General features: G+C 43.2%; 1 protein-coding gene across 3 annotated transcripts in view; it reads left to right on the top strand.

Moving 5' to 3' along the window:
- Positions 1-22,512, top strand: part of PAM (peptidylglycine alpha-amidating monooxygenase) — a 780,628-nt gene that overhangs the window by 153,554 nt on the left and 604,562 nt on the right. For all 3 annotated transcript variants that reach the window (XM_029572646.1, XM_029572654.1, XM_029572664.1), the window contains exon 2: positions 19,212-19,274. The gene's annotated coding sequence lies outside the window, so the exon portion shown is untranslated. The remainder of the gene's footprint in view (positions 1-19,211; positions 19,275-22,512) is intronic.

Raw genomic sequence — 22,512 nt, 5'->3', positions numbered from 1 at the left:
CAGGAGAGGCAGCACGGCTCCAGCCGCGTAAGGGAGTTCCGGCAGTCTCTGGACTGCGAAGATAAAAATAGCACGGCTCCTGCCACGTGGGACAAGCATCGGCAATGAGATGTTTAAGACTTATTTGCTTAAAATATTAAAGATACCTGAAGAAGGCCTACCGGTCTTATCAAGAATCTATTACTTGCCAATGAAAGAAAAAAGGAAGAAGATCAAGAACTGAACAATGATTCAAATCTGACTCAAATATTGGAAATCTCTGACACAGAAATCTTAAACAGAATGACCTTGTTTGTCTCATGCACATTCGTAGCAGACAGAGAACTGATAATGAAAAGATTTCTGCGTAATCGCTTAGAATTGTTTCAAGGCAGAAAAGTATGGATATATCCGGATATTTCAAGACCAACCCAAGAAAGACGGAAAGAATTTCTAACTATGCGACCAGAAGTGTTATCCAGAGGAGCTATTTTCAATCTTAGATACCCTAGTAGGTGTATTATAAGACACCAGAACTCAAAATATATATTTTTTGATCCCCTAGTTGCAGAGGTTCCTAGAACAATAGCCTCTGAGAATCCTGATGTGTGATTAGTGCAGTTATGTTATGTTACCTGCTAATTCACACCGTGAGCTAGTTATAATATTGGAATAATAATTTGTAATTCAAAATCCGCTTAATTTTTTCCCCTATGGATTTCTTAGAAGTTCAGATAAAAAATTCTGTGAAAATTTTTTGTAGTTGTTGTGCTATGATTTAAGATGTACCTGGTGCTGGCAAAATATCTGTATAGATATGATGTTGAAAATGATAAAAACTTAAAAAAACATTATAAGCCTTCCTCCTATCACTAAAATGTCTTTTATAGTTCTCTTATGGTAACCACACTGTTATATTGTCTGTCATATTTTGCTCATTTGAATTCTGATCTGAAGAAGAGTACTAACTGTCAAAAGCTAGTCAAGAAATGTATTACATAAATCCAATAAAATGGTATTGCCTGATACATATTTTTGTTTCTATTACCTTTATTTCTATGCAATCAAGTGGACTAACATGGCAATCTCACTAGTCTATTGAGGCAGGGATGTATCTTGATTTTGTTGCTGGACTAGACTGGAGTGGGTGCTGAGGTGTGACTGCTCTTTGGGCTGAATGAGAGTGAATTCAGATGCAGAAGTATGTTCAGAGAACAGAAGACCTGTCTGTCCTCACTTTGCTTAGAGATTGGTTTTTCCCCCTTGAATGAGTATAAATCAGCTAACTCGTAACAGGTTCTGTTCATTCCTGGCTCATAAAACTCTTGCTTCTGAAATGTTTGTCTCTACTAATACAAAGTCACATTTTCTGATGCTGCAGAAAAGTTCTGCAACAAAATAACTTGTGTAATTTGTTTCTTTGGGATTTGTGACTCTCTAACAAACAGTAACTTGGACTAACCTGGGCATCAACCTTTGAAAATGATCTTAATTGATTTTCCACGTTTAAAAGCCAAAGGATGACTTCTGGGTACAATTTGCGTGGAAAGCTGTAGCGCAGTGACCAATAGCAGACCTGACCTGTGGATGAACGCAGAGTTTGTTTTCACTAGCACTAGAATCACGCAATGCACAGATCTGCCCAGCTTTTCAGAGCAGGTCCAAATGCTGGAGAAAAATCCATCTCTGTGTCTTTAATGAGATATTGACAAGCAGAGTGTGAAAACAATATGGGAATGCATCTTCATTCACCGTGTAACAGTATCATTTTTGACCTCTGAACAGTGCCACAGCTTCAGATGACAATCTCCTACCACTAATGGATTTAAGGCTCTGACATTTTGTCATTTAAAAAGGGGGGGGGGGGGGTGGAAAAAGTCATTGCATCACAGTTAATAGATTCAGGATTCGTTGAAGTTCCTTGGCACTGTCACCCTTCTTCGCCTGCGACAGCCTCATTTCCTCCTTAGCAAATCGAAGCCCTGTAGCTGGAGCCCCGGGAAGTTGTTCAGGCAATTAAAGGCTTCTGTCTCTCAGCACATTGCCCGGTTACCATAGTATCCTCTGCTTCCAAGTCTTCACGGATGATGTCAGGAGACACGCAGGGGCTGTTCAGAGCGTGTACATGAGAATGATTCACCCCTAGCAGAAGAGCACAAGCCCCTCTCGGGCTCCATATACTGCTGCATCTTCTTTAGCAGCGGTTTAGAAAATGCAGACGCAAGAGAGGTAAGCCATTTATACTTCATTTTTCAGCCATTGAAAATTGCTTTTTTTTTTTTTTTTTTTTGCGCTCTGTAAGAGGTATAATCTTCAAAGCAGTATTTCTACCTTCATAATGTATGCATTGTTTTAATCAATCTGTCACCATTCAAACTTAGGAAATCATTTTTACAGGTGTTACTTTTTCTAGTCCTTAAAAAAAAAAAAAAATTTGCAGGTAGAATAACAAAAATAAATTAAAATCCCTGACAGACTGAAGTGAATTCAGCCAGTGAGAAAACAGCAAAGTTAGTGATTCATTTTTTTTTGCCTGTCCTTTGGTTTGTTCTGTAAGTCAGTGCAAATACTCTGAATTGCTTAAAGACTGGTATGTCATGACATAAAAGATCACTGCATTATTGGAATGGAGGGCAAGATTCCAGTGATCATACTAGAACTAGTAAAATTATTCCATTCTGTGCATCTCAATTCCCCAGGAAGATCTCTCCCGTCTGTACAACCAGATGCTTGCCTCTCTTCCTTCAGCAGAAGGAGAAGCAGCTTTAGTCTGTTTTAGATCCATTGCTATTTTCTGCTTGTTACCATAATTTAACAATAAGCATGAAAAGCAGCAGTAGGAATGCACAGTTTTCACAGGCAGTTTCAATAAATGCACAGAGGCAAGGCAAAACAAAGCTCACAAGAGCAACCCTTTCATATGGACATTTTCTGACAAGCAAAATGCTTTATGGGCTCAGCTTGAAAACTAAGCCCAGTGGTTAATAGAAACATAAAGGTGCTTATGCATCTTATAGAATCGCCAATAAAATCTCAGCCAATCAAGTAAACAAGGTCTTTTAAACAATGTGCCTTTGCATTTACTTTTATGGCATATTTGAAGGTTTCAGAGCTGTTGATGTTTTTAAATCAATATTCAACACTGCTGAAAAAAGTGTTGGTGTTTTCATCCGTTGAAAAAGTCTGTGTTTTATCACTCATGGGCTGAGACAGTTGTCCTTTATACAAAACTCTAGGATTCCATCAGATAGTAATCAGTTTGGGGCCATAGGTTTGAACCTTATTTTGTCTTTTTCCCCTTCTGGTATAGGTTTTGACTATGGCACTTTTCCTTGGCCTGGAGGTTAGATTTCGTCTGTGCCTTATTGAAATGGCCTTCAATAAGGTTCTATAGATCTACATTAAGAGTGCCCCCTTTATCTACTATGTAGGTTCAAACTAATGACATAGCCATGGATGGGCTTTGGTGGGGTGGTGGCACTGTGCCCTCTCCCATTTGACTCAGGCCCCCACTCCTAGAAGCAGGACCATGTCCCATCTGAATGACCCTTAAAAGTGCAGCATTTAGAGGCATTGGAATCACTGCCAGTCCTTGATCCACTCCCCCCGCACCTTTAAGGGGATTTGATGTCTTTGGGTTAGATATGTAAAAGTCTGAGGCAGGTAATTATTTATCCCCATTCTTTCATCCCCTTAAAAGTCGAGGAATGCCTGGGCTGGATGGAAGCCTATTTACATCATTTCTCTTTAGCGACCTGAGATATTATCCTGTAGCTACCCTAACTGTGGAGGAAAGTGAGAAACAGCAGAGGCAGGACAGGAAGATAGTGTTGCCAGAAATTGATAGGGTTTTGTAGCCACTACTGTGAAGACTCACATAGAATGGAGGAAGGCATTGTCATAGTGCCCACCCATATTAACACCCAAAAAATTCATTTCTGGCTATGCCCCTGCTTCAAACTCATGACAATTCCTTCTTTACTACTACTATCAATAATGTATATAGCACTCCAAGATGTATGCAGTGCTGTAGAGACATCCTAAGAGAACGTCACTGTCCCATGAAGCTTTCAATCTAGTGGAAAGTCCCAGACTAGCCAGAAAAAAGTTTTCAGAAACTTAAGTAGCAGTAGAGAGGGGGGACAGGGGAAGGAGGTGGAGAATGTGTATAAAGCAGGGAACAGATCATCAGGTCTCTCTGCCCTCTAAAAGTCTGTGGGGTCTAGTTAGTAAGCTGCAATTTCTTTTATCATGGAAGGGCCAAAAAAGCTCTGGGAGGTGCAGTCTCTCGATATATTGTCCCTCCCCAACCAACTATTGCAGCGTTATTGCCGTGTTCTTTTGTATCGCAGGAAAAGTTCTGTGATACAAAAGAACATGGCTGGGGCCATGTTCCTAAATCTGTGATGGCAGCCTCCTACACATGCAGCCCAACATTAATCCCCATAAGAAAGTATTTAAAAAGCCACCAGAGGGTCTTGCTAGACCTGCATCCACCTCAGGGCTGCCTTTTGAGTCAGCCCTGCAAAAAAAAAAAAAAGGAATAAAAAATAGAATAAGTAACTGTGTGGCGATGCCCCTCCCCATTAAATAAAATACCCCCTTCTGGTCTGCCCCCTCTTCCATTACTGATACCCCCACATGGATTTCCCAAACCCCCCAAATTACCCTGTGGGCTAGTATTCCTGCTCCCATACCTTTTAACATGCTAATTGGTGGTGAGTGGATGCCCCCTAGCCCCAGACCCGGACAGTGCCATTTCCAATACAGCTTTTGCCCTACCACATGTTTTAACGTGCATTTATAGCCCTATCACAGCTTAGTAAGTATACCTCACATAAGAAAAACAGGGCGGGAGAATCTCATAAAGCTCTTTCACAGAGCACCCATAAATAGCAGGTTTTAGCCTTGCCCGTGTTCTTTTAGGTAATGACAATTATCTTAGTGTCTTCCGGGCAGTGATTTATATACCTATCTATATTTAATCTTTTCCAGCTGTTCTCATATCATCCTTTTACCTCTTCCCATCCCCAGTAATTAAATTAGTTCCACTTATTTTCAATTTATTTAAATATTTCTTTTTAGAGAATCAGCAGGTCAACAAGGATCAAGATCTGGTTCAAGAACAACAAAAAATTAAATCCTAAAAATAGCTTCTGGATGTATCTTTGTTGAGGCGAAAGTTATTTCCTAGCATCCAACAGGACCATTCCAGACACATGGGATGTTTCCCTCCTACCAGCAGGTGGCAGCAGAGAATGACTCTTTGGCTGGCTTCTCGCTGTATATAATCAGGTGCAGCAGGAAGGGCCCCCAGTAGTTCTCTGCCTCCAGCAGATGGTGGAAGATGCAGAGCAACAGTCTCTTAGGCTGATTTCCCTGGTAGAAGACTGGGCTACGTAGGAGGTAACAGGAATGAGTCAAAAGTTAATCTTCCTGAAGATCCAGGGGTTTCAGACCTAAGGAATCCCAAGTTCTGTTAGAAATGGCTTTCCTTTGCTCTGAATGGGAACAATAAAGAGAGCCGCAGAAAGGTTTTTCCAAAGCTAGCAATGCAGCATGGGGCCGTCAGCTTGCAGTGGTTACTTGGCCCCAACCTCCACCTACTAGGGATGTGAATCGTGTGATCGATCGTCTTAACGATCGATTTTGGCTGGGGGGGGGGGGAAATCTGATCGTCTTAGTTTTTTTGGTTAAAAAATCATTTTATCGGGGGAGGGGGGAGGGTGGGAAAACCGGCACACCAAAACAACCCTAAAATCCACCCCGACCCTTTAAAATAAATCCCCCACCCTCCCGAACCCCCCCAAAATGTTTTAAATTACCTGGGGTCCAGTGGGGGGGTCCCGGCGCGATCTTCTGCTCTCTGACCATGGCTGCATTAATAGAAATGGCACCGGTGGCCCTTTGCCCTTATCATATGACAGGGCAAAGGTAGCGCCGGCGCCATTTTGGTTCCTGGCTCCCGACGTCACGCGTGCAGGAGATCGCTCCCGGACCCCCGCTGGACTCCCAGGGACTTTTGGCCAGCTTGGGGGGGCCTCCTGACCCCCACAAGACTTGCCAAAAGTCCAGCAGGGGTCCGGGAGCGACCTCCTGCACACGGGCCGTATTGCCAATATTCAAAATGGCGCCGGCGATACCTTTGCCCTCACTATGTCATACGGGCCGCTGCTGGGGTTGCGCTGGATGCCTGGCACATCCTTCTCAGTGGAGGGCGCCATTTTGCTGTTTTAACTAACTCCGGTGTGACCCCCAGTGAATAGCTTCTTTAGAAGAAAGAAGACCACCTACGAAAAGGACCTCTGAGGCTTGACCCTAGGCCAAGACTCTGTCTCCAGGCCAAGCCATTCCGGGTGTTGTGCCTGGGTCTGGGTCCAGGCCGATTTCCCAGCATCATGACTTTGCCTCTGTGCTAGGCTGTGGTGTCAGGCCTAGCATTGGGCCCCGACTCAGGTCAAGGCCCAGGCATCGGGACTCTGTCTCTGGCCCAGGCCCTGGTATCAGATTTGGGCCTAGGCCAAGGCCTAGGAGTTGGATCCTAGACGGGCCCTGCATCCGGGTTTTGGCCGAGACTCCGGCATCCAGCTGAGGCCCTGGCGTTGGGCCTAGGCAGAGGTGTCAGGACCAGGCCTCAAAGCCTCAATCTTTCAATAATCTTAGGCATGGGGACCTTCTGTGGTCTGGCTCTAGACCTCACCAGTGGATCCCCACTGCACTGGGTAAGCGGGGACCAGGGAGGATTCTGGCCTTAGGAGGTCTCGTTTCCTTTTTTATTTTTCTTTGTTCTTTTTTTAATGTTTGATTCATTTTTTTAAATAAATACTAATTAAACATTAAATGAAACAAAATTTGTGGGGAAAAGACATCCTGAAAACGAAAACTTAATTTTTTATCCCTGCATATACACACTCACACTGATGAACCTTTTTACCTTCTCTTCTCCCTCTTGTCTTTCACTTCCTTCCTCCCCTTCCCTCTTACTCACCTTTCAGACATTAATTTCCCCATCCCTCTCCTCCCTTCTCAGTCACGCATCTTCCCACTCAACCCTTCCCTGTCATTCACCTCTCAGTCCCTCTGTCACTCATCCCTTCCTCCCATTCACTCTTCTTTTCTGTCACTCTCCCTCCCACTCAGTCCCCTTTCTTTCCCCCTCTCATTCTTATCCCTTCCTTCTGTCACTCCCTCCCTCCTGACTCACTCCCTTTCCTCTGTCACTTTCCCTCCACCTTCCTCATCACTGTCCTTCTGCACTCATCCTTTTCTTCAGTCACATACACCCTCTTTCTCCCTACCCCAGCTCCCTCCCCGACTCACTCTTTTCCCTTCCCTTTCCTCTGTCACGCACCATCCTCACCCCCTTTCCTTCCCTTACTCATACCCCTTCCCTTTACAACCCACTCCTGCCTGCATCATTGCCGTTGTCGTCTTGCCGGCTGGGTACTGGAAGCCTGCTGGCAAATCAGCTTCGGGCCCACCACCATGTAGGACCTCTTGCGGGGGAGAAACCCCTCTAAAATGTCACTCAATCAGCATGTCACTTCACAGAGCTATGGGCCTCTTGCTTCTGGGAGCTGGGAACCCTGCCTGTACATCACTCCATGCACTGCAACACAGGTCCTCATCTTGCTGACGGGCGGTGGGAACCCTCCAGTGCTTCATTAAATAGCACCAACGCTCTGACCTACGTGACATCAGTTGAAGTACATCAAAGACAACATTTGGGCAGGCAACTAGGAGCAACAGGCCACCTATATGATAAGGTGGACCAGAAAGATGGTGATGGGCCAGATGTGGCCTGCAGGCTGCAGTTTGCCCACCCCTAATCTACAGAGACATCTACCAACCAGCAAGCTTATGCTGGGCTCCAGAGGGGGAGCTGTGGTCCAGGCCTCCTTGCCCAGATTGTCACTGTGATAGCCAGGGTGAGAAGGGGGATAAATTATAATGAGGGGAAAAATATGCACTAGGCCTGTGAGTGAAGGCTCTGGTAGTGCAAGAAAAGAAACCAAGCAGAATTTAACACTCATCATCAGGACATACAAACTCAGAAGCTGTACACACGTCTTGACACTTCTCCAATGTTTACAGTTTATGGGTGAATTTATTCCAGCTCTATTGGAATTCAAGAGGCACAACTACTGTTTGATAATAGATGAAGTTCCATTAATGACATCCTACCAACCTTGGATTCCAAATATTTGCCATTTTGTAGAATCTTAGATCAAAAAGATTTCCCATCTTTTAGTTCACAGGGTTCAATTTCTGCAATTGATAGGCTGTCATTTTGATCTCTAGGTGCAGATGTGCATTGAAAGTATATACCATACATATGGCACAGAACTTGTAAACTTAAAACCAATAAAAATAAAGTGTTCTCCATTTTCAGGCTTGTCAGAGTGTGTATTATTGCTTAGCAGCTATAGCAAATCCTTGTATGGTCTCTGCACTATTTTTTGATTACTTAATGGCAGTTAGAACATTGGAATACGATGAGTGAGATTATCAAATTTGTGGATGATACAAAATTATTCAGAGTAGTTAAATCACAAGCGGATTGTGATACATTACAGGAGGACCTTGCAAGACTGGAAGACTGGGCATCCAAATGGCAGATGAAATTTAACATGGACAAATGCAAGGTGTTGCATATAGGGAAAAATAATCCTTGCTGTAGTTACACGATGTTAGGTTCCATATTAGGAGCTACCACCCAGGAAAAGGATCTAGGCATCATAGTGGATAATACTTTGAAGTCGTCGGCTCAGTGTGCTGCATAAGACAAAAAAGCAAACAGACAGAATGTTAGGAATTATTAGGAAGGGAATGGTTAATAAAATGGAAAATGTCATAATACCTCTATATCACTCCATGGTGAGACCACACCTTGAATTCTGTGTACAATTCTGGTTGCCGCATCTCAAAAAAGATATAATTGCGATGGAGAAGGTACAGAGAAGGGCAACCAAAATGATAGAGGGGATGGAACAGCTCCCCTATGAGGAAAGGCTGAAGAGATTAGGGCTGTTCAGCTTGGAGAAGAGACGGCTGAGGGGGGGTGGGGTTATGATAGAGGTCTTTAAGATCATGAGAGGTCTTGAATGAGTAGATGTGAATCGGTTATTACACTTTTGAATAATAGAAGGACTAGGGGGCATTTCATGAAGTTAGCAAGTAGCACATTTAAAACTAATTGGAGAAAATTCTTTTTCACTCAATGCACAATAAAGCTCTGGAATTTATTGCCAGAGGATGTGGTTAGTGCAGTTAGTGTAGCTGGGTTCAAAAAAGGTTTGGATAAGTTCTTGGAGAAGTCCATTAACTGCTATTAATCAAGTTTACTTAGGGAATAGCCACTGCTATTAATTGCATCAGTAATAATGTAGAAAAAGCCTTAGTGGATGATACGAGAGAATAAACTACAATGAACATATATTCATCAGAAATGACACAAGTAATATTTTTCTATGGGACCATTCTATAAACCCCAAATGTTAATATCTTTTAGAGTATTAAATGTGCTCCATTGATAGCTCAAAGGGGTACGGTTTTAATCATTGGTCCAAATTTTTGAAGTGTTTTTTTAAGCATTTCGCTCACAAATTTTTTTTTAAGTGCACTATGTCCCTTAATCAAAGAAATAAATTCATGCCCAACACGGTACCATGTTTCGCAAAACTGCTGCTTCAGGGGCTGGAATCAGTATATTTCAGAATACAAAAATTTCTCTTTTCTTTTCAGTCCCGTAATTATTTTTCTGTAAAACAATAAACGCATGTTTCAATGTCTCAATAAATATAGAGCAAAAATTACAATGGGAAAGCAATTTACATGAGTTGACACCGCTGCTTGTTTCTTCAAGAAGGCATTTTTACCCGTCACAAACTCTGTGTTTTCACAGAGTTAAAGAGCCAGTTTTTGAATTTGTGTTGTGATGATGTAACTCCGATGCTCCATCAGGGAAAATTAAAGGACTGCCAGAGATTACCGGACATGAGGAGCCATGGGGTATTCGGCGGTAGAGATTAGCTTGTCGCAAGCAGACCCAGGGAGGGCTGGAGAACAGTGCAGGATGCACGTAAGCGTGGTTGCAGCTGTCTGCGACCGGGCATAACAAACAGGATTCATTTGCAAGACGACTATGCCATATGCTTGTTCAATTTTTGTCAAATTTTAGTGAGGCATGTGATGATCTTTTGCTCCTTTTAGCGAAGTTAGCCGACTAATTCTTGTTCTGTGCAGAGATGGACAAAAGTATCATGCAAGATCTTGATCGTAATGCTGGAAAGGATTTTATGAATTCCAAAAAACTTCTGAGAAAATCACATGAAATCTAATATAGTCCTATGGACTTTGAATTGTCTGTGTGATTTGCAATGGTACTGTATTTCAAGACAGTGCTTTACATGGAGGTCATGGTTTATGATGACTTTACCTGTCTCTGCTTTTGTATTTTTTCTATATTTGTAGTTTAAAAACTTCAAAATAATTTTTAAAAATACATTTTGGGGATCCACAAGCAGGCTGTCCTAGATTTTGTTGTTAATACAATATGTGTGTTACTTTTTTTAAAGTAGTGTCTATAGAGTTATATTGTTTAATAGTACTATGGAAACTGTGCTTAGCGAGAACATTGGATGTGTAAGTTTAAAAAGTGAAGAGTTGCAGCATCTTGTACTAGCAGAACCAGTAGAACAGTGGTGGCAAACTCCAGTCCTCGAGGGCAACAAACAGGCCAGGTTTTCAGGATAACCACAATGAATATGCATGAGCTAGTTTTGCATACATTGGAGGCAGAGCATGCAGATCTATCTCATGCATATTCATTGTGGATATCCGGAAAACCTGGCCTGTTTGTGGCCCTCGAGGACCGGAGTTTGCCACCTGTGCAGTAGAGGTTTTGGGAGTAATAGAGATGGGCATAAAAGTTATTGGGTAGAAAGAGGGACTGTGAAGGGACTGAGTGCAGAGAGGGTGAGGCTGTGGGGGAGGGTTGTTAAGGATGGTGGGTAGAATGGGGGGTGATAACAAGGGTGAGGAAATAATGAAAATGAAACTGCAAGATGAGCAAGGCAAGGAGGTGGAAGGAGGGTGGGGCACACCTTGTCTTTTGACTCCAAGAACTGTACCATCTGTTAGAAGTAATGTTGTGCCCTCTTCCTTTTGGCAGAAGGCTGTGTAACAGAAACAACTTACATTGTTGCCACTGGAGGACTTTTATTAATCTCATTTATCACTCACCTTTCCAAATATGCTTAAGGCGAGATATAGCAGAATTAAAAAATCAAACCAACCACAGTATAAAACTTTAAAATTAATAAAAGAGAAACAAACACCTCAGTGACATACAGCAGTCTAAAAAAAAGAAAATACATTTATAAGATTTGATATACTGGGTCAGAGCAAAGATCCATCATGCCCTGTATCCTGTTTTCAACATTGGCCAATGCAGGTCAATAGATTCCATGCTGCTTATCCCAGGGATAAGAAGTGATTATCCCCAAGTCCACCTTAAGGGTTTATGGACTTTTCTTCCCATATCAAATGCTAATATAATACTAAAATAAAATATAAAATGAGTAAAAATGAAAATTTAAAAGCAAATCTCATTTAGTAATTTGCACCTACTTGTCAGCCATAAAAACTTGGTTTATCATGGATAAGCAGACAAATTAGATACTTGGTGTTCCATAGAACAATGATTCTTAACCTGGTCCTTAGGCCCTTCCCGACTGGTCTGATTTTCAGTCAATATGCATGAGAGATATTTACATGCATTAGAGCCTGTATATGCAAATATATTATGCATATTATACATTATGGATATGGCCTGGTTTGAGCACCTCTGTGCTAAAGCAGTGGTTCTTAACCTGCTCCTCTAGACCAGTGTAGGCAATTTGGTTTTCTGGCTATTCAGAATGAATGTGCATGCTATTATGGCTCTCCCTTGGTCCAGTCTATGGATTACCCCTTCGCTTGGAGTGGGGAGTTCCACATGAGAAATTATATTTACTAATAGGATTTATCTTCGGGTTCATAGCCTGAGTGGGGAATGAAACAGGGTCCCGGTCACCCTGATACCACAGTTCTGTACCTTTCTTAAACAAGCTCACTTGTGGCACCACAGACCAGATAAAATCATCACACCAGAATAAAACAGTAATTAATTTTACTAGTACTATGTAAGTAGACTGTAAATTCAACCAGAACATTAAATGGGAAAAGTACAGTAGTGAAGTATAATATAAACTTGCAGTTTTATTTTAAATCAAGCAATGCAAAAATAACACTGGGTATGGCCTGTTAGCTAAGGCAACCATCATACTCATATGGATAGTAAAAAGAAAAAAAAAAAAAGGAACGCTAATAGAGAGAGAGGATGGGGTGGGGGGAAAGTAGTGAAGCACACAGCTTTCAAAAATTCTTTATACCTTAGTATGCAGGGGGGGGGACATATCCACCCCAATTCACCAGTTTGTAAAGGGTGTAGAGAAAAAAAAATCAAGAAAATGAATAAGTCCTTCTTGATGGTGGAGCTGGCTAGATGACAATCAAACAGATCAGCACTGCAGTGTGTGAAAGGTCTCTCTCTTTCTCCTGGGGAGCTTCCCCAAATGGTTTACTTAAGAACATAAGAAATTGCCATACCTGGGTCAGACCAAGGGTCCATCAAGCCCAGCATCCTGTTTCCAACAGAGGCCAAACCAGGCCCCAAGAACCTGGCAATTACCCAAACACTAAGAAGATCCCATGCTACTGATGCAATTAATAGCAGTGGCTATTCCCTAAGTAAACTTGATTAATAGCAGTTAATGGACTTCTCCTCCAAGAACTTATCCAAACCTTTTTTGAACCCTGCTACACTACCTGCACTAACCACATCCTCTGGCAACAAATTCCAGAGCTTAATTGTGCGTTGAGTGAAAAAGAAACAGAAAGTGGACCTGGCTTGTCTCTTGCAGAAAGACCACTGCCCATCAGCTTCTCTTTCCCTGCCCTGTCTTGTGTGGCTATGGTAAGGTTTTACGCTTGAGTTTGGCTGAAAGGCTGAAGCAGTTAAGATGAGATACTGAATTTGTGACAAAAGGCAAGGAAATAAACCTTCTCCTTCCTCCAAGATACCCTCTGTACAAAGTTTAAATTACTTAACTCAGTCTTTTAGGAGGGTGATCTAGCCATGTGCTCCTGGGCCTGGATATCTCTAGAAGGGAAGTCTCTCATCTTCTGGCTCCTCTGGCCCTTGTTGGGATTTTACATGTAGCTCAGCTATGAAGCAAGAACAGCTGTCTCTATTTCCTCAGAGCACAGACTTCTGTCTCTCCCTCTTTGATAAAACTGGTCTACATCAATTTTGCTGACTACAAGATAACATGTAATCTTTATGTATTTTAGTGTGCTGAATCCAAAAATCACATCTGTTTCCTCCAGTCACGTCTGGTTTTTCTGCAAAACGCTGTCAACTCATTATTCCTCAATACCATGAAAACCATAGAAAAGGATGCTTGATCCGCTTTTTCTGAAGTGATTACAGACTTTCTTGGCAACTTCAGGGCCGAAAATTATAACCTTTTAGTTCAAAATTCATTGATTGCTTTTCAAAGCCTGGGAGCAAACATGAATGTCAAATTGCATTTGCTTGATAGCCACCTGAACTACATCCCCCCCAAATCTTGGAGCTATGAGTGAAGAACAAGGAGAATGTTTCCATCAAGACCATGGAACTAGATATCAGGTCAGATGGAACACAAACATGATGGCAGACTACTGCTGGTGTTTACAGCGTGACAACCCTGATCATAACTATTCCAGAGCATCCAAAAAGAGAAAACTTCTTCCTAACAATTAAAATTTACACAACCTGTTCTCTTGGTTAGACCATAGATTCGTTTTTTGCATGAAACAAATATATTACGTGCTATCGCTTCTTCAGAACTTATTACCCTTGATATTCAACTTTATAAACTTTAATCAAACATTTCACATTTGTGAAAAAATGACGTATTGCATATTTTTTTACTTCATATTTGGAATCGGCACCTTTCATTTCGGTAAAATCAGCAAAAATAATTAGGTCAGCAGAAAACCTTTTTTCAAATGTTAGACCAGTGTAATTAGTTCTTCATGAGAAGAACTGATTGCAGAGCTGCCAGATACATTCCTTTCTCCCTGGCTCCAACTCCTGGCTGCCCCTGTCTCTCACACACAGACAGAGCCAGCCAATGTGTGCCTTTTCTTCCTTAAATGGTCTCTCAACATTCCTTTGGCTTCCTCCTCTGCTAGCTATGTAGTGCTGTCCTCTGGGTAGGCTAAACAGTAGAGTCATTTCCCCAACTTAATACTATGAGCGTTGTATACTGATTCTTGCAGAACATTTGTCAATCACGGGAGAGCATAGTGGTTTTGATGTATTTTTATCTTCCTTCACCATGGCTGCGCGGCTTGCAGTCTCTGCAGGGTTGAAAACCTCTTTCTGGCAAGTCCAAAACAGATCACTCTGATCAAGACGCAGCTCAGACCATATTGTAAGGCTGCAACATATAAGCTCTTGGGGGCAGGAACCTGGTTTATAGTAGCTTGCTACACTATTTTTGTATGTATCCAAATATATCTCATGCACATTCATTGAAGATATCCTGAAAATCAGACTAGCTAGGTGGGTCTTATGGACTGGCTGAAGAACCATTATTCTATGAAATACCAAGCATCTGTGTTTTAATTTCAACAGTCTCCTAAATCTTATCCTAATCTCAGACAGCAAAGGTCAGGGCTTTCATTTGGCTATGGCTTGGCCAACAGCTGCAGAATCAACTTTTGCCTCAGTATGGTAGTTGCTGGCACTGCTCCCTCTTCTTCTGCCAACACTGCTAAGCTCCTTCCTTGTTGCTTTTCTGTACCTGTTCACCTATGCTGCTCCTGCTACCTCATCCCAACTTCCACCCCCTCCTGTTCCTGGCTGCCCGACAGCCCTGCTTTGATTTGGTAAAGCTAATGGGAAGATGAAGCCTAGGTCCCCAGAGGAACTCTAGAGAGGGAGTTGGTTGGGAGAAGGAGGGGAAATGACCTGCCTGAAAGGAGGGTCTGACAGAGATGATCTAGCATTGGGGAGGTGCAAGGCTGATATGGGAAGGAAGGGAGGAGAGAAAGTTTGAACAACTTATTTTCTCAGGTTGCTTGCTCAGTGTCCAAGCAGGTTGTATTTTAATATGCTACTCGGCCATGTTAATATTATTTTATACAGCAGTATGACGGCTAGAGAAGGAAACGTGTTAAATCTGTTTATTCCTTCCAAACCGTTTTCTTTCTGGACCCTTTCAGGGTATCTGTGCTGGTGCAATTTATTTATTCTATTTAGAATTACTTTTATCTCGCACCCTCCAGAGTTTGGGTAGGGTTATGTAGTATGCATATGTAATCTAAAAATATAAAATAAAATACAATATGTTCTCTAAAAGGAGCCAAGAGGGACTGCAGGTTATCTGGGAGCAAAGCATTCCACATATTCTTTTAGATATATGTTTATAGGCACAGCAGGTACAGTATTTGTGCTTTATAAAATGTACAAGACTGAGGGAGATTTCTGATTGGTTCAGTGTGCTTTCTGACATCCACGTGGTTTAAATTAAATTTGTTCTCATTACTGCGTCTCTTACAGCTATATCCAGGAATGTAAAAACACATATTGGCTAAAGCTGCTATCAAAGCAACCAAAATTCGAAGAGACAACTTCAACAAATCATCTTATAAAACTTGCTTCTTAAGAAAAAGAAAACGGATCCCTTTCTCAATGTTTCATATTTTCTTAAGATAGAATCCAGAAAGAAAGAATCACTCTGTACAAATATAACTGTTAACCAATATTATATATAGACTGAAAGGAAAACATCATATGAGTGCTGTCTTCATTTCTGTCAACATGGCTATCCGGTTTCATCATTTTGTTTTTCTTTGAAAAAATTTTTTTGTTTTAAAGCTCGGTGTATCGGAGCACCAAACAATGTTTTCTTAAAACGTGTGAGAGTCTGCAGCTGCATAACAAGTTAAAGACACTTGAAGTCTATGTAACAAAAACTTCTCTTGAACTTGATGAGCCTATGACTTAACCACTACTTTCAACGTAACAGGGCCAAGATGGAACTTTGAGGGTTTGGGTGGGAGAAGACAATCAGCTTCCCTCTATTTTTTTGTCTATGTAGATGGCACATTCATCCACGCGGTTCCCTCTGCCCATAACCTTGGGGGGGGGGGGGGGGTCTGTCTCCTCCTTTTTCACATATTCAAAACATTGCCAAAGCTTATCATTTCTTAGTGATTAACATTGCTAAAATCTGTCACTTTACTTTTTTGTTTTTTTTTGAGCAGGCTACTAAAACATTTTATACACTCTTCTTTACCTCCTCCTCATACTACTGCAACTTGTGCTTCATGGCCCTCCCACTGAACCATGTTTTTTTTTTTCTACTGCAGTATATTCAAAATTCGACCTCATGACTTATCTTCTGTCAGTGTCGCTGTGATCATGTAACCCCCCCCCCCCCCCTTCTCGATTCACAAGTTTGGCTTCTCATCCACTTCTGGATATGATTCAAGCTTTTCTTACTGGCTGTAACAGCTTGCTAGCAGTCAGGCTTGAAAAGGCCCTGGAGGATGAAGGAGCTGGAATCCGGTGGGTTCTGCACAGAACTTTTATTATGTACACAAACAAGACAGAAGCGACAGGCTGCTTACAGTAGCAGTCCTTACCAAGATTAAACACAGACAGCTCTCATATATCTCTGGTGTCCTTGTCCACTCTGGGGGGTCTCTGTTCCCTCTGAACCTGACTTCTTATCCCCAGGTGCAGGATATGCCCTGAGATCACAATCCTTTCCTGGGTTGTTCCTTAAGGTGGACCAGGCCAGTTATCTGCAGCTGGTTGTTTAAGGCGTGCTTGGACTCTTTCATGTATACTCTTATCACATTTGCCTACAAATGCATTCACCCTGAAGCTCCTCATTACCTATCTCTGCGCCTCTCTCTCTCTCCCTACAATCTTCCTCATGAACTCTGTTCATTGGGAAAGTTGCTCTTGTCTGTGCCCTCCTCCTCCACTGGTGGCTCCATGCTTTCCTTCTTTCTGTGAGGCACTATATGCCTGGAAAAGACTTTCTCAATTGGTTCATCATGCTCCCTGTCTGGCCACGTTTTTAAATCCAGGTTAAAAACTCACCTTTTCGAGGATGCTGCTAAACCCTAATCGCGTCTCTACAATAAATACACTAATATTTTTCTCCTTCTCTAGTAAGGTTTGAGTCAATCTGCTTGTTCAGGGTCAGAATTAGGTGTGCAGCAGAAGCCTCCATGCCTCCGGGAGAAATGCTTAACTGTGAAGTAGAAATGACTTGGAAATGACTTGGAACGCCTGCAAACAGGAGTTAATAGCTGAGCAATAAATGTGCGTCTGAGACGCACATTTATTTTTTTGCATTTGGAGTGAATGAGTAATAGCCTCATTCACGTGCATTTGCATGTGATGAGCGCTATCTCATTCACTCCGCGTCGGACGCGCGTTAAATAGGCGCCATTCCCCCTATTGCATTAGGGGGTGGATTTGCGTCTATTTAACCTGCGTCAGACTGTGGGTTATACAGTGCACTTGGCTGAGTGCACTGCATTGCATCGGCCCCAGGGTTGGGGGGCAGGGAAATTTGAAAAACTGCTGAAAGAAGGAAGGACTGCGAGAGGCTAGGCAAACTGGAGAGAGAAAGGGTGAGATGGAATGTGGAGAGGCTGGGAGAAGTGGGGTTAGGAAGGGGAGAAAGAGAGCCTGGGTGGCCTTTGGGGCTGGGGGAGAAGAACCTGGGCTGAATGTGGAGACTCAGAGTGAAATTGTGGCAGTAGGGAAAAGACAGGAGACTTCAGAGTGGAGAGAGACAATGAGAGAGAGTGGCCGGGAAGAAGGTGGAGGAGAGACTGAGGGGCTGGATAGAATGTGGAGAGAGAGAGAGAGAGAGAGAAAGTGACCTAGGCAGAGTATGGGTAGGGGAGAGATGCTAGGCAGAGGTGATGGTGGGGCAGAGCATAAGAGAGGTTGGGCAGAGTATGAGAATGGGGGGGGGGGGAGGAGAGGCTGGGCAGAATGTGGAGAGACAGAGTGAGAGAGAGAGAGACTGAGAAGAGTAAGAGGCTGGGCAGAGTGAGAGAGTGGGGAGGAGAGGGAAGCTGGGCAGAGTGTGGAGGTAGGAGAGAAACATAGAAATAGGGTAGCAAAGAAAGACTGTTAAGGTCCATCTAGTCTGCCCTTCCAATCAGAGAGAGAGAGAGACTGGACAGTGAGTAGGAAGTGGTGGGGATACAGAGAGACTGGGCAGAGTGTGGGGATTGGGGAGAGAGAGGGACAGAGAAACTTCCGTTCTGATGGCGAAACCGAATGACGGTATACAAAAAAACGACAAATAAATAAATAAACTGAGCAGTGTGTTCAGAGAGGACGCTAGCAGAGTGTGGGGGTGGGAGAGACAGGCTGGGCAGAGTGTGGGGATTGGGGGGGGGGGGGGGAAGAGAGTATTCACAATCTGCCCAGCCTGTTTTTCTATTTTCACTATTAATTATCTTTTGTAATAACTTATTACTGCTTTATACTAGTTATATCGGTATTACAGGCTCACTATCATGTGGAATGCATGATAAACCTCATCATTTACAACTAAAACAAACTCAGAAAGTGCCTGTATATATGCAGGGTGGGGGGAAGTAATTCGGAATATTTGCCACAGGCGCAGAAAAAGCTGCTCCTGGCCTTTTCTCACTGTAAGGGCAAACATTTGCAGTTTCCAAGAGGATTAAACTGTTTGCCCTTAGTCATTATTTATCCTGCTGTCTCTTACAGGTCTTCTGTCCTTTCACCTCCTCAGTAAGGGATGTGTGTGCCCAGCCTCAACTTTCTTCCCTCTGTTCTCATACATATAGGCTAGGTACTTCCACGACATCTATGGAGAGAGAGAAATAGGATTTTGCGTGCTCTGGTGCTTACTGTTGGCTAACCATGAGGTGATGTGTAGGAACAGGACTTGGCCTAGTGCTCCTCTTTGACTGTGTGTCATATTAACAAAAATAATCAAAGCAAAGAGCAATCCTGAGCTGAGAGCCCTGCTTTTCCACAAGGCAGAACCTTGGCCTTCTCATGGTCTGCTTTCCTTTAAAGTTCAGTGAGTGTATGTATTAATACTTTTCTCTCTCTTTTATGATTTCAGCTAATGAGAACTCCTTGATCCCATGTGTGTTCAGAACCATTCAACACCAGACTGTCAGTAAAGGTACGTGAATTTCAAATGGAATTGAAAGCAAAGGGCTCATTTTTTCTACATTTATTATTTTCAAATGACATCTAATTTTTCTGTCATTCTCCAGTGGGTCTTTGTTTAGGCTGGCCATAACGGAATAAGACATTACTCTATTTCTCTTTTTCAGAATGGATTAATATAATCTTTCTGGAAGGTAAATAAGGGACCATGCATACTACAGATCACTGGAACTTATACTGAAGAAAAGATTTATGCATATTCAGACCTCTAAAATCAGTTGTCATCTAAATGTGTATATATGAAACAGAAAAATATATGTAATGAAATAGCCAATCCAAAATCTAACAACGAACAAGCCTAAAAATATTACTGCAGATAATTTACAAAACAAATCAGTTTGAAGACTTGATTACATTAAATTAGTTGAAGATATTCTACAATAAAGCACTTGTGCAACCATTGGGCAGGATTTTCAAAAGCCTACGTGCGCCGGGCCTATATTAAAAAGGCCTGGCCACACGCGTACAGCCCCAGGACGTGCATAAGTCCCGGGGCCGAAGAAAAGGGGTGGGGAGGAGCGGTCCGGGGGCGGGGATAGAGGTCCCCCAGCACAGCGGCCATTTGCTGCTGTGTCAGAGGATTGCATGCAGGCAGGGTGCCGGCGCGTGCAACCTGCCCCAAGGCAAGCACAAGAGGTAAAATAGAAATTTTGGGGGGAGTTTTTGGCTGGGGTAGGAGTAGGTTAGGGGAAGGGAGGTTAGTTTAGGGGGTTGGGAAGTTCCCTTCCATGCCACTCCGAAATTGGCCTGAGAGGGAATGGGGGAAGGCTGCATGTGCCAACCCCCGATTTTATAGCAATCGTGCACCGGCGCACGCATGTTATAAAATCGGGCGTCCATGGGAGATCACGTGATGACTTACACGGAGCAAGATGTAATTTCACTTGCTCCATGTGTCCCTCGAATACGATCGGCATTTTCAGTGTCCTAAATCTCTTTTTCAAGGATCTGACTGCTACGGGATCAGCTCCCTAGGTGGCCTGGAACACAATTCTGCGGCATGCACTCTCGCCTGGTGGGGAGAAACAGAGAAGCAACGGAAAAAAGACGCTCCCACTCTACAATCACTAAAATTGTGGACACCACAGCAGAACTCGGAGCCTCCTCTTTATCGGGGCGGCAGTAGTAGCCACATTAGAGCCCGAATTTAAAAAAAATCTTTAAGTTAGATGGGGTATCTAACAAACGGCTGATACAGTAAAGTCCGTGGGAGAGCGTGCGAATGCTCGCGACTCAGTATTCAAATTAGGCCTGACAGAAAAATAGATAAAAAGAGGCGCTAGGGACACTAGAGCGTCCCTAGCGCCTCTTTTTGGACAGGAGCAGCGGCTGTCAGTGGGTTTGACAGCCGACGCTCAATTTTGCCAGCGTCTGTTCTCAAACCCGCTGACAGCCACGGGTTCGGAAACCAGACGCCAGCAAAATTGAGCGTCCGGTTTTCAAACCGCGGGCCGACTTCAAATTTTTTTATTTTTTTTTAACTTTTTGTAACTTTTGGGACCTCTGACTTATTATCGCCATGATAGTAAGTCGGAGAGTGCACAGAAAAGCAGTAAAGACTGCTTTTCTGTGCACTTTCCTGGTGCCCGGAGAAATTAGCACCTACCTTTGGGTAATTTCTGAAAGTAAAATGTGTGGCTTGGCTGCACATTTTCCTTTCTGAATCATGCGGGAATATCTAATAGGGCCATCAACATGCATTTGCATGTTGCAGGCGCTATTAGGTTTGGGGGGGTTGGACGCATGTTTTCGACCCCTTACTGAATAAGGGGTAACGCTAGCGCGTCAAACGCGCGTCCAATTGCGGGTTAACAGTGCGCTCCACCAGAGCGCACTGTACTGTATCGGCCTGAAACTGGCTGCGTTTGAGAATTGGATGGGGGAAGTGGAGCAGAGTTTCTGCAAATCAAGACGCAATAGAGACGACACCCTCCGGGCTCACAGCAGTACAAGCAACAATCAAAAAACACGAGGACCGATTGGAGGACCTGGAGAACAGGTCCGGACGGAATAACATCAGGCTGGTGGACCTCCCCGAGTCCCTGCCCGAGGCTAAACTGGCCTCCTTCCTGGAAGGTTGGATAACTTCAGAATTGGGCCTGCATCTTGAAAGGGGGCCACTAATCTTTGAGTGGGCACACAGGATAGGAGTGCAACAGGAGCGCTCAGAACGCCCGCGGGTAGTTATCACCAGATTTCTGGACTTTGCTTATAAAGCGGATATTCTCCGGGAAACGCGTGCAGGTAAACAGCTGACCTATGAGAACAAAAACATTTTGGACTTTCAAGACTATTCGGCCAAATTTGCGTTAACCAGAAAGGAATTTTCTCCCGCATGTTCACGTCTTTACCAGCTGGGATTGTGCCTGGAACTTCTCTACCTTGCTCGCCTAAGAGTTCACCTGCCAGAGGGGGTGAGATGGATTTATACCTCTAAGGAGGTGTTGCAGATGGCAGACCAGCTGGAACAGAAGAGCAAGGCCCTAAGGATGAAGGAGGCATCCATGTTTTGTGGTTGCCTGTGATAAGGCCTGGATAATTGAGGTAAACCTGGAGGATCTTGGATCATCTGGAGTGTGCCCTTCTCACAAACATGTTTGAGGACAGAGGAGAACTTAATGTATGGGTTCAGCTTTTGCACACCTAGACATCGGTAAAATAAGGATGGCTAACCTAGATAGAACGCTTTGGTCAATATTCCTCGGCCATATTAAGTAATATGGTGGGTAGAGGATTCGGTGGATTGTTTAAAAATGTATTGACTACTGGGACTGCTTCAGCCTAACTGACAAAGGAGATGCAACATCCTTGGTTTAGGAAGTCTTCGTACGAGTCAACTATGGCACCTCTCTGTACCGGGAGTGCAGAGAGGTATCTGCGAGAAGGATTCTGCAGCACCCTGACTGGCAAACCGTTCTTAGAAGGGGAACTGTAGACTTATACTCTTGCTCTGTTATTTGCCTTTTTTTTTTTTTCTCGCTTTTTATGAATAGCTACATTTACATCTTTGATCGTGTAAAAATGGGCCTAATGGTATTCTCTTTCTGCTCATGATGCCTAGGGCACAATTTGGAGGGCAGCTGGCACTCATTAACTCTTCTTCAGATCTCTCTTAGACTGCTGGCGGTGCTTGTGGGGAACAGGGCATATGGGTACGTGGGTGATCTTAGACTCTATGGGATTAGAGGGGC

Source organism: Rhinatrema bivittatum, chromosome 1 (assembly GCF_901001135.1).
Source record: "Rhinatrema bivittatum chromosome 1, aRhiBiv1.1, whole genome shotgun sequence".
Classification (NCBI taxonomy): domain Eukaryota; kingdom Metazoa; phylum Chordata; class Amphibia; order Gymnophiona; family Rhinatrematidae; genus Rhinatrema; species Rhinatrema bivittatum.
The sequence above is the reverse complement of the archived record's forward strand: the minus strand, read 5'-3'. Positions and strand labels throughout refer to the sequence as shown.